This window comes from Capsicum annuum, chromosome 7, assembly GCF_002878395.1.
Source record: "Capsicum annuum cultivar UCD-10X-F1 chromosome 7, UCD10Xv1.1, whole genome shotgun sequence".
In the NCBI taxonomy this organism is placed as follows: Eukaryota; Viridiplantae; Streptophyta; class Magnoliopsida; order Solanales; family Solanaceae; genus Capsicum; species Capsicum annuum.
In genome coordinates, this window is record NC_061117.1 from 221,681,329 (window position 1) to 221,691,017 (window position 9,689).

Consider the following 9,689-nt stretch of genomic DNA (forward strand, 5'->3'; position numbering starts at 1 on the left):
ATTGTTTTTTTTTTGAGTGGGGTCTTTGTCCAGATTGTTTTTCTCTTGAGCGGGGTGTATATTGGAAGTAGTTTCCCCACCTTACCTTTGAGGTAGTGGTACAAATTGTGCAAAGGCGGATCTAGATGGACCTCACCTTTGAGTTAATGGTACAGACTGCGCAGAGGCGGACCTAGGTTCACAGAGGTAATGGTACAGACTGCACAGAGACGAACCTAGGTTCACTATTGTTGTGCTCTGACACCCGACACCCATTAAAACTGGATAGAGGTAGTGGTACAGACTGTGCAGAGGCGAACCTAGGTTCACTATTGTTGTGCTCCGTCACCCGACACCCGTTAAAACCGGATAGAGATAGTGGTACAGACTGTGCAAGGTTGAACCTAGGTTCACTATTGTTGTGCTCCGTCACCCGGCACCCATTAAAACCGGATAGAGGTAGTGGTGCAGACTATGCAGGGTTCACATAGAGAGATAGATAGAGAGAAAGAGAGCTTTGAACTAAACTACTCAAATTCTTATATTAATAAGTAATTTTTTTACAATAACATCAAAGATAATATATTAAAAATACATGGTTAATGTCTTAGTAACTTAAATTAATCCTTACTATTATAAATTGTAATATTACTATATGAAATACAATATTACACTAAAAACAATTATGAAGAAATTTAAAAAGCGCACAATAACTTTTTATTTATTAGGTATATGTATATTTTCAATGCATTGAATATAAATTTAGCTTTAGGTCACTAATTTTATTGAGACGAAGATACGCTGAGATCTAGGAAGAGGCAGATCAGGGAAATGGGAATCTGAAAAAAAAAGACAAATACGGTGAGATCTAGGAAGAGTCAGATCAGAGAAATGGGAATCTAGGGAGACTGAATCCTCCATTTTCCTACGACTTAGGAATGTTGTTACTTAGCAATGTGGAGTAGATAATAATATGCCATATGTAAGACAGTGGAGGTGACTTAGCAATGTTGTGACTTAGCAATCTGGAGTAGATAATAATATGCTATATGTAAGACAGTGGAGGTTGAGTGTAAGAATGAATTAGAGCAATTTTTGTTTTCCAGTGACTTAGCAACGTTGAGGAGAGGTTGAATGTAAGAATGAATTAGAGCAATTTTTGTTTTCCAGTGACTTAGCAACGTTGAGGAAGTGAAGTTTAACATTTTTGTAGAGAGGTAAGTTAACATTTTTGTAAGTGTAGTTAATATTTTTTATAGAGAGGGTATGTAATTTTAAGTGAAGTTAACATTTACATTGAGGAAGTGAAGTTTAACATTTTTGTAGAGAGGTAAGTTAACATTTTTGTAGAGAGGGTCTGTATAATCTGTAAGACAGTAAAGGTGGAGGTTGAGAGTATGGGAAGTTGCGTCAGTGTTTTATAAGATATTTATGAAAAGAATATGTAACAAGAAGTTGTGTCAGTGTTTTAAGATATTTATGAAAAATATGTAACAGCAGAGTATAAAAATCAGATGTGGTACAGTAGATGAGATTATTTCTCCTTTAACTAGAGCTCACAACTTCAAACTTTGAGACGAAAAAATCCTTAGGGAGTGCTATGCTGAATATGTCATTCTCGACATTAATTCAAATTAATCAGATTTCAATACGAATACCATATACTGGATGAAAAATTCTCCTTCAAAAAGTCTTGTTCGTTGTTTTCTTCATTTGAGTTTTTTCAACATGAATCTCGTGCAAGTTATTTTGGTTCATAGAAGCCTCAAGTTATTTTGGTTCATAGAAGCCTCAAGATTAAAACTTTACCATTTGGTTTAGCTAACATGTATCTCGTGCAAGTTTATAAAAAGTATTAAATGAATTCTGAGTTCAATTCATTTGGTTTAGCAATAGCCAAATTCACCAAACAAGGTATAACAAAACCGAGGAAAAGTTTAAACAACCACCAATTGACAAAAACAAGGTAAAAAAAAAACAGGAAAAAAAAAAGTTTTAGACTATAGCCAATTGATCAAACATGCTGACGAAGAGCGTATGAATAAGTTTAAACGATAACCAAATTGATCAAACAGGTCAAAAGAAGTGGAGGAATAAGTTTAAACAATAGCCAAATGTTAGGAAAAGTTCTAAAAATAGCCAATTGATAGTAGATGAAAAAACTAAAATTTACATAGGTAACTTTACCTTATTACAATAAATCCCATATTGGTAAAGTAATTACATAAATTCCAAATTAATTTCTGAAATCTCTTGATTTTTTATTTTCTCTCTCCTTAATGTTATACATCCAAAAAAAGATCGTCTTTTTCTCCCTCTTTTTCTCTCCCATTACAAATCAGTTTACCCTCCATTATTCAATCCCCTTTTTCACGCCTAATATCAAGCAATCATACTTAGAGTTTACCATTGTAAGTTTTCAAACATTAATTGAACTTATTGATTTCATTCATTAATTTTTTTTATTTTTTTTAACTTTACCAAATCAGAAAGTCATGGACTCGTTTGAGAAAACAAAGGCAAAAAAAATGGCGACGAATTATCAGAAGCTTCGAAAAACCTCAATTGGGCTATCATCATCATCAACAGAGCACAACATGGTGGAACATGCCACGGAAAATGAATCTTGTGAACATAGCACAATGGCGTTTATTCAAACGATTGAATCAACGAAATCACTTAATCTTCTGTAAGAATCTAAATCCTAATTATTTGATTATTTAATGTTTTGTTTATATTATTCTATTTTTGAAAAGGAATGATTTTGCTCCATTTTATATTTTTTTAATACTCTTTCAAAGATTCTATTTTGTAATATCAAATTCTTCCAATATTCTTGGATCTAACTTTATGTTTCAAATATTCTATTTTATATGTTTCAATATTTTATCTAACTTTATGTTTGTTTTTTGTTGAAACAGGCTAGCTTTGCGGTTGCAAAGATAACTACAATTGGTACACCGAGGCTACTCAAAAGAATAATTGATTTGCTACGATAGAAAAAAATTACTTGTCATCGCGTCCAAAGATGTAGATTTTATACATTATACATTACTTTATTTAACACACTTATGTATAATGTAAATTTTTGTATATATGGAAGAGGTTGTTTTTGTATTTAGTCGAATTATACAATTATAATCTGTGAATTTTGTATAAGGTTACATTATACATTCTGACAAGTTTATAGATAAATAATGTTAATATTTTATATGTATGGTGTAACATTATACATTCTTGAAGTTTTTATTTGAAAGTATAAGATATAATATATCAGGCATTATACATTAGTTATTTTGGAAGACTAATGTATAATATAAGTCTAATGATATATATTTTCAATATGTTATACATTAGAAGTTCTTATTACATTAGTTGTGTTTTGTGTTGTATTATATAGTTCTTCTGGACCCCTGTACTATGTCAGTTTTGTAAGTTGGACGCTTCTACTTACATGTTTGTCATCTGAACCCCTGAATCCATTAAAAGACAACTTTTTAAACCTTTTGTCGGTTTACTCAGTTGTGCGTGTTGCACAATCACTTTCACGTCATTAATTTTGTGTAAAATAATTTCCACATATGAAATGACGTGTGTAGAGTATAAATAGTAAAATTTGACCTAAAATTTAGGTCATGTTACGCCTTCTTCTTCGCCTACATTAGCACGATTTTAGGGTAATTTAGGCCGATAGTTGTTGAAGCTTGTTGCTATCCTTGTAAGTATTTAACATTTTGGTGTAGTTGTAGTATATGGTTGTTTATTCTGAAGCTTGTAGTCGATTAAATAGTGGTCCGTTCTACTGATTTTAGGGTTTTCCAGATTACGAACGTTTTTCTGCAATTTTTTGTGTGATTTTATTCTTTTCCACATGTAGTGTTATTGTAGTTAGTATTTGTAGTGATGATATGGCTTCAATGGCATATATCTAGTTTTGATTAGAATTTTGAGTTTTTGAGTTTTTCGTAAACTGGAAAATTGAGACCGAAAATTTGGGGCTTTTGGTTTGTTTGTAGTCTAATGCTCGTTTTATGCCTTCGATGACATTTTTTGTTATTTCGATAAAATTTTAGAACTTTTTTGGTCAATTCTGAATTGGGTCCGAAAATTTTAGGGCTTTTAATTTTTTTGTGATTTAATGCTCCTATTAAACGTGTGTATAACCGTTTTGTGCCTTCAATGGCATGTTTTGTTATTTCAATTACACTTTAGGGTTTGTTGGGTAAAATCAGAATTGATGTTTTTATTCCTTAGTTTTTTGTTTAAAAATTAGGGCTTTGTAGATAATTGCCTAATGTATATGTTATTTTGTCATTGTGCAGGTTTTGTAAATAAATGGATATAATTGTAACAATTCAATTCACGTATAGGGGTTTCTTTTTGTCAGACCCTGATTTAAGGTATGCAAATGGAATTCGTATTCCTGATAAAATTAAAGTAGATGTTGATGAGCTTCATGTTATGTTGTTTCATAACTTAGCAACAGATTTAGATATGGAAAAAATTGAAACCTTTTGGTGTAGAGTAAACAAAAAAGGCTATTATTACAAGTTAGAAAATGATGTTGATGTTTTAAGCCTTATCAGTAGTTTAAAATATGGAGATTTAGTTGATGTATATGTGGTTCACCAAATTAGTGAACCTATACTTGTTAATGATGATATGGCAGCCACTCCACCATTATTACAACTTAGTAATGGTGATGTGGCAGCCCCTGTTGAACCTGATAGGGTTGATGTGTCTTCATCTCATCCATTGGATATAAATGAAGATGAATATATAAATGAAAATCAGCCTCCTAGGGCAGAAAAAAGAAAAGCTAAGGTTTCTTGTGAAGACTTAGGTGAAGGTCAATTTAATGATTTCTCTACATACCATCTCCAAACATCTGATTCTGAATTAGATTTTGATTGGACTGATTCTGATGGTGATTCACTTTATGATGTTGATGAAAACATTGAAAAGTTGAGTGATTTTGATGAAGAAGTGCTTCAAGTTAGAAAGGTTAACATTGAAAAACAAACAAAAGAAAAGGCTGATAGGGTAAATGTAGATAAAATACCATCTGGACCAATAGATATAGATGTTGGTTTTAAGGATATTTGTAAGAACAAGGGGGTTAGATATGAAGGTAAACTGGGTGGGGATGACCCTTATTTTGATAGTCCAAACCCGGGTAGTGACATTAGTGATGAAGAGGAAGGAGATCCTGTTGATGATGGTAAAGTGGTAGATCCACTACCTAGAACTTCTTCTAGCAAGATATACTTTGATAAAACTGCAAAGAAGGTATGTTTTCAGTTGTATATGATTTTTTTGAATGCTATTGAGTTTAGAGAGGCACTGCAGAGTTACTCTATTCAAAAAGGTATGAATCTTAAGTTGAAACCTAATGAGAAGGAAAGGGTAAGGGCTAAGTGTAAGCATAAGGGTTTTCCTTGGGTTATTCTTGGAAGTATTGATAACACAGGATTTTTTACTGTAAAAACTTACTTTCCTGTACACAAATGTTCTAAAAGGACAAGAAATAAGATGTGCAACCCTTTGTGGATTAGTAAGCATTACAAAGATAGGATTATGAGTGATCCATCAATAAAATTGCATCAGGTTCATGCACTTTTAAGAAAAGACTATGGGATGTATGTTAGTAAAACAACCTGTAGAAATGCAAAAATCAGAATTATAAATGAACATTTTGGTGATTTTGTTGAAGAGTTTTCTAGGTTGTATGACTATGCTGAACAATTGAGGACCACCAATCCTGGTACCACTGTATCTATTAGGACATCCAAGAATGCAGTTCCAGGAAAAAAGGTTTTTATGGGCATTTATATTTGTCTTAGGGCCTTAAAAAGTGGATGGAAAAAGGGCTGCAGAAGAATAATTGGTTTAGATGGTGCCTTTCTCAAGGGTGTATGTAAAGGTATCTTGTTGTCTTGCATTTCCAAAGATGAAAATAATTAAATGTACCCTGTAGCATGGGTTGTGGTTGATAAAGAAACCAAGGACACATGGTCATGGGTTTTTTAGGTGCCTCAGCCGTGATTTGGAACTTAAAGAAAATGGGGGTGAAGACTTGACAGTCATGTCTGATATGCAGAAGGTATGACTCTTCATCTGTTCATATTTTTCAGTTATTTATTACTGGCTAGTTTGTTGCAATGATGTCTTTAATGTTTAACTGCTATTTTACATGTTTTGATAGGGTCTTCATTTGGCACTTACTAATCTACTGCCAAATGTTGAGCATAGATGGTGTGCTAGACATATATAGGCCAACTGAAAGTAGGTTTGGAGTGGTGAGGAAAGGAGAAAAAAATTCTGGCAGGTTGTAAGGGCCCCATTTGAAGTTTACTTACAAAAGAAACTTAATGAAATGAGTGAGTTGGGTATTGGAATTGTGGAAGATTTGCTCAAGTACAACAAAGAGGCATGGTGTAGGGCTTTTTTTTAAGGAACATAGCGGTGTGATGTGGTTGAAAACAATATGTGTGAGACTTTCAATAGTTGGATTTTAGCTGCTAGGTTCAAGACAATTATCACTATGTTGGAGGAAATAAGATGCAGAGTCATGGAAAGAATGAATCAAATGAGAGATTTTTGTGAAAAATGGATCACTGATGTATCACCAATGGCTATGGAAGTTCTTGTAGAGAATGCTGAATATGCAGCCAAGTGTGAGGTGAGATTTAATGGTGATATGGGCTTTGAGATTGGTGATCCACCTTATACACTTGTTGTTAAGGTGAAGAGGAAGCAATGTAGTTGTAGGTCTTGGCAACTAAAGGGAATTCCTTCTGTATATACAATTGTTGCAATGCATTACAAGGGATGGAATGTGGAGTCATATGTTGATCACTGGGTACCAAAGGGAAACATACCTGAAGGCATATGAAAAGTATATTCAACCAATGACAAATATTAACATGTGGCCAACAAGCACAAGACCATCAATTGAGCCACCTAAGATTACTCCCATGCTAGGAAGGCCAGGTAAAATTAGAAAGTAAGCTAAGGATGAAGCTGTTAAGAAGAAGTTTGAAAAGGCTACAAGAAAGGGAAGAAAAATGACATGTTCTGTATGCAAGTGTATTGGACACAACAAGAAAAGATGTCCAACTTTGGTAAGCCAAAGTTTTTCTTATTGATGAATTTTACTCTTTTTGAATGTGTTTTTGACCTTTCCATATTTTTTTGTAGAAAAAAAGATTTCAGTAGTAGCTGTGGCAGTCAACCAAGTGTGTAAGCCAACACTAGTACTGCAGTTGCTGCTACTGAGAGAGATGCAAATGCTTCAACAGCTGAAGAGATGCCTGTAAATGCTAAATCAAGCAACAGAAGACCTGCAGGAGGGCCTTCAAATGCTCAAAGTGCACCAACATGTTCAGGAAGGCCTGCAAATACTCACAGTGCACCAACAACTGTAGGAAGATATGCAAATGCTGCATCAGTTGGTGGTGTGAGGCCTGCACGTGCCTCAACAGTTGATATAAGGCCTGCAGCTGTTGTGATGCCCACTACCACTTTAGCAGTGGGTGCTACTACTACACAATCTACAACTCTGCTGTCTACTAGTGGTGTCGGTGCCCAAAATAAGAAGACTAGTACAGCTTTGAGAGGTGGTGCAAATCTGGTATATAAAAGACCAAGGCAAAAGAAGCAGGTTTTGGTGTGCTGTTTGGACCAAGTAGCAGTGTGGTAGAGAGGGTAAGTTTCATATAATATACTTTACATTTAACTAGTTTTAATTAGTGCATGAATAATTGATTTTTTTTTATTTTTACAGTCTGAAAATACTGATAGAGTATTACATAGTCCAACACTTATTAGTTCGGTTCTAACCAATATTGACTTGGGTTTCAAACCAAATGGACTAAGGTGGAAAGGTGGAGCTGCAATAACTCAAAGACAGCTACAACAACAAAGTAGCAAAAGATCAAAGGCAAAGTCATCTCCAACCACTCAAGCCACATCAAGAACTCATGCCAGCAAGAATCAATCCACAACAAGCACTCAAGCAACACATTAGTGTAATTCTCTTTTTGTATTGATCCCAAGTGTTGTTAAGATAATTTTTTAAGACTTCTGGTTCATTGTTGTTAAGACAAACATTTTGATGTTGTTAAGACAAGTATTTTGATGCCAATTATATATTGCAAATTTTTATGTTGGCAATGGTGTTTCTCATTAAATTTTAATTTCGTTTCATTGTACATACCAACTACATAGATCAAGCCATCTTAAATAATACAATAGATAGAAACCACATGACAACGACAATGATAATAGTGATATCAATACTAATGCTTCGTCTTTCATATCTTCCGTGCCTTCCATATCTTCCCAGTCCTTATTGTCTTCATTGCCTTCGATGTCTATCTTTATATTGTTCATTTTCATCGGCCCATTGAAAGAATCCACAACTAGTACCAACCTGATATTTTTGACAGCCCCAAAACATTCTTCCCGGATTGGTTGGTGTTCTTTACATCTTAAGTTCTACGTAAAGTCTACAATAACAAATTCGAACTATCATGGTGTTGCAAAAAATTACATAAAAAATTAACTTTCCAATATTAAAAGCATAGCAAGAAAAAAAAATTACTGAAAAAGAACTTGGAGAGAGAAAAAATGGAGAAGAACGAATGAAAAAAATGCTCAAATTGCTTCAACAATGGTGTTGGAACCAAATGAGGAAGAATGAGCATCTATAATGGGTGTTGGAATCCTTTTTGACCGTTGGGGCCCTTTAATTTTTTGGTTGACGCGCGCCTGGACATTAAAACACACGCTCCTATGTGGTCCCAGACACATAGGATGTCACATCAGAAATTGTGTTTAAAAAGTTGCTTTTTAATGGGTTCAGGGATTCAGATAACAAACATACAAGTAGAAACGTCCAACTTTCAAAAACTGACATAGTACAAGGGTCCACAAGTCATTTTACCTTTTCATTATACCTTCTGTCAAGCTTATAGGTCATACATGTTTAAAGTGAAAAATTTAGATGTGTAATATGACATTATACATTGCTGCAATTTATTTTTAAAATGTATAAGTTGCTCTTATACTTATTCTTATGTATAATATAAGCTTGAAGATATATATTTTAATATGTTATACATTAAAAGTCCTTATAAAATGCATTTTATGCTTTATGTAGTATTATACTGTTAGAAAGTCTTATTTTTGTATAAATTTTTATTATACCTTCTGTCAAGATATATAGGTCATACATGTTTAAGGTGAAAAATTTAGATGTGTAGTATGACATTATATATTACTGCAGTTTATTTTTTAAATGTATAAGTTGCCCTCATACATGTGAAATTGTTGTGTATTTTACTTCAATTTTTTTACGAACTCTGTCAATATTCAATTCCATCGCGATCGTAGCAATCAATTTCAAAAAGTTAATACTTTCTGAAATAATAATTGCATCACTTTTATAGAATTGATAAATGATTTTCAACTCCCAAATTTCGAAATGACACAACAATATGGGGATGCTCATATTTTTTTTCGAGAATTGAAGAAAAATGAAGACGATTTTTTTTCCAAAAACGTAAACAGTGATGTTTAAGAGTTTTTTTAAATTTAAATTTCAGTTATTTTATTTAATCATCCAAAACATAATTATAGGTAATTAATGGCTTTATTAAAGGGAATGAAAGATTTTATCTGATTACTCTTTCCATGAATGTAGGAGA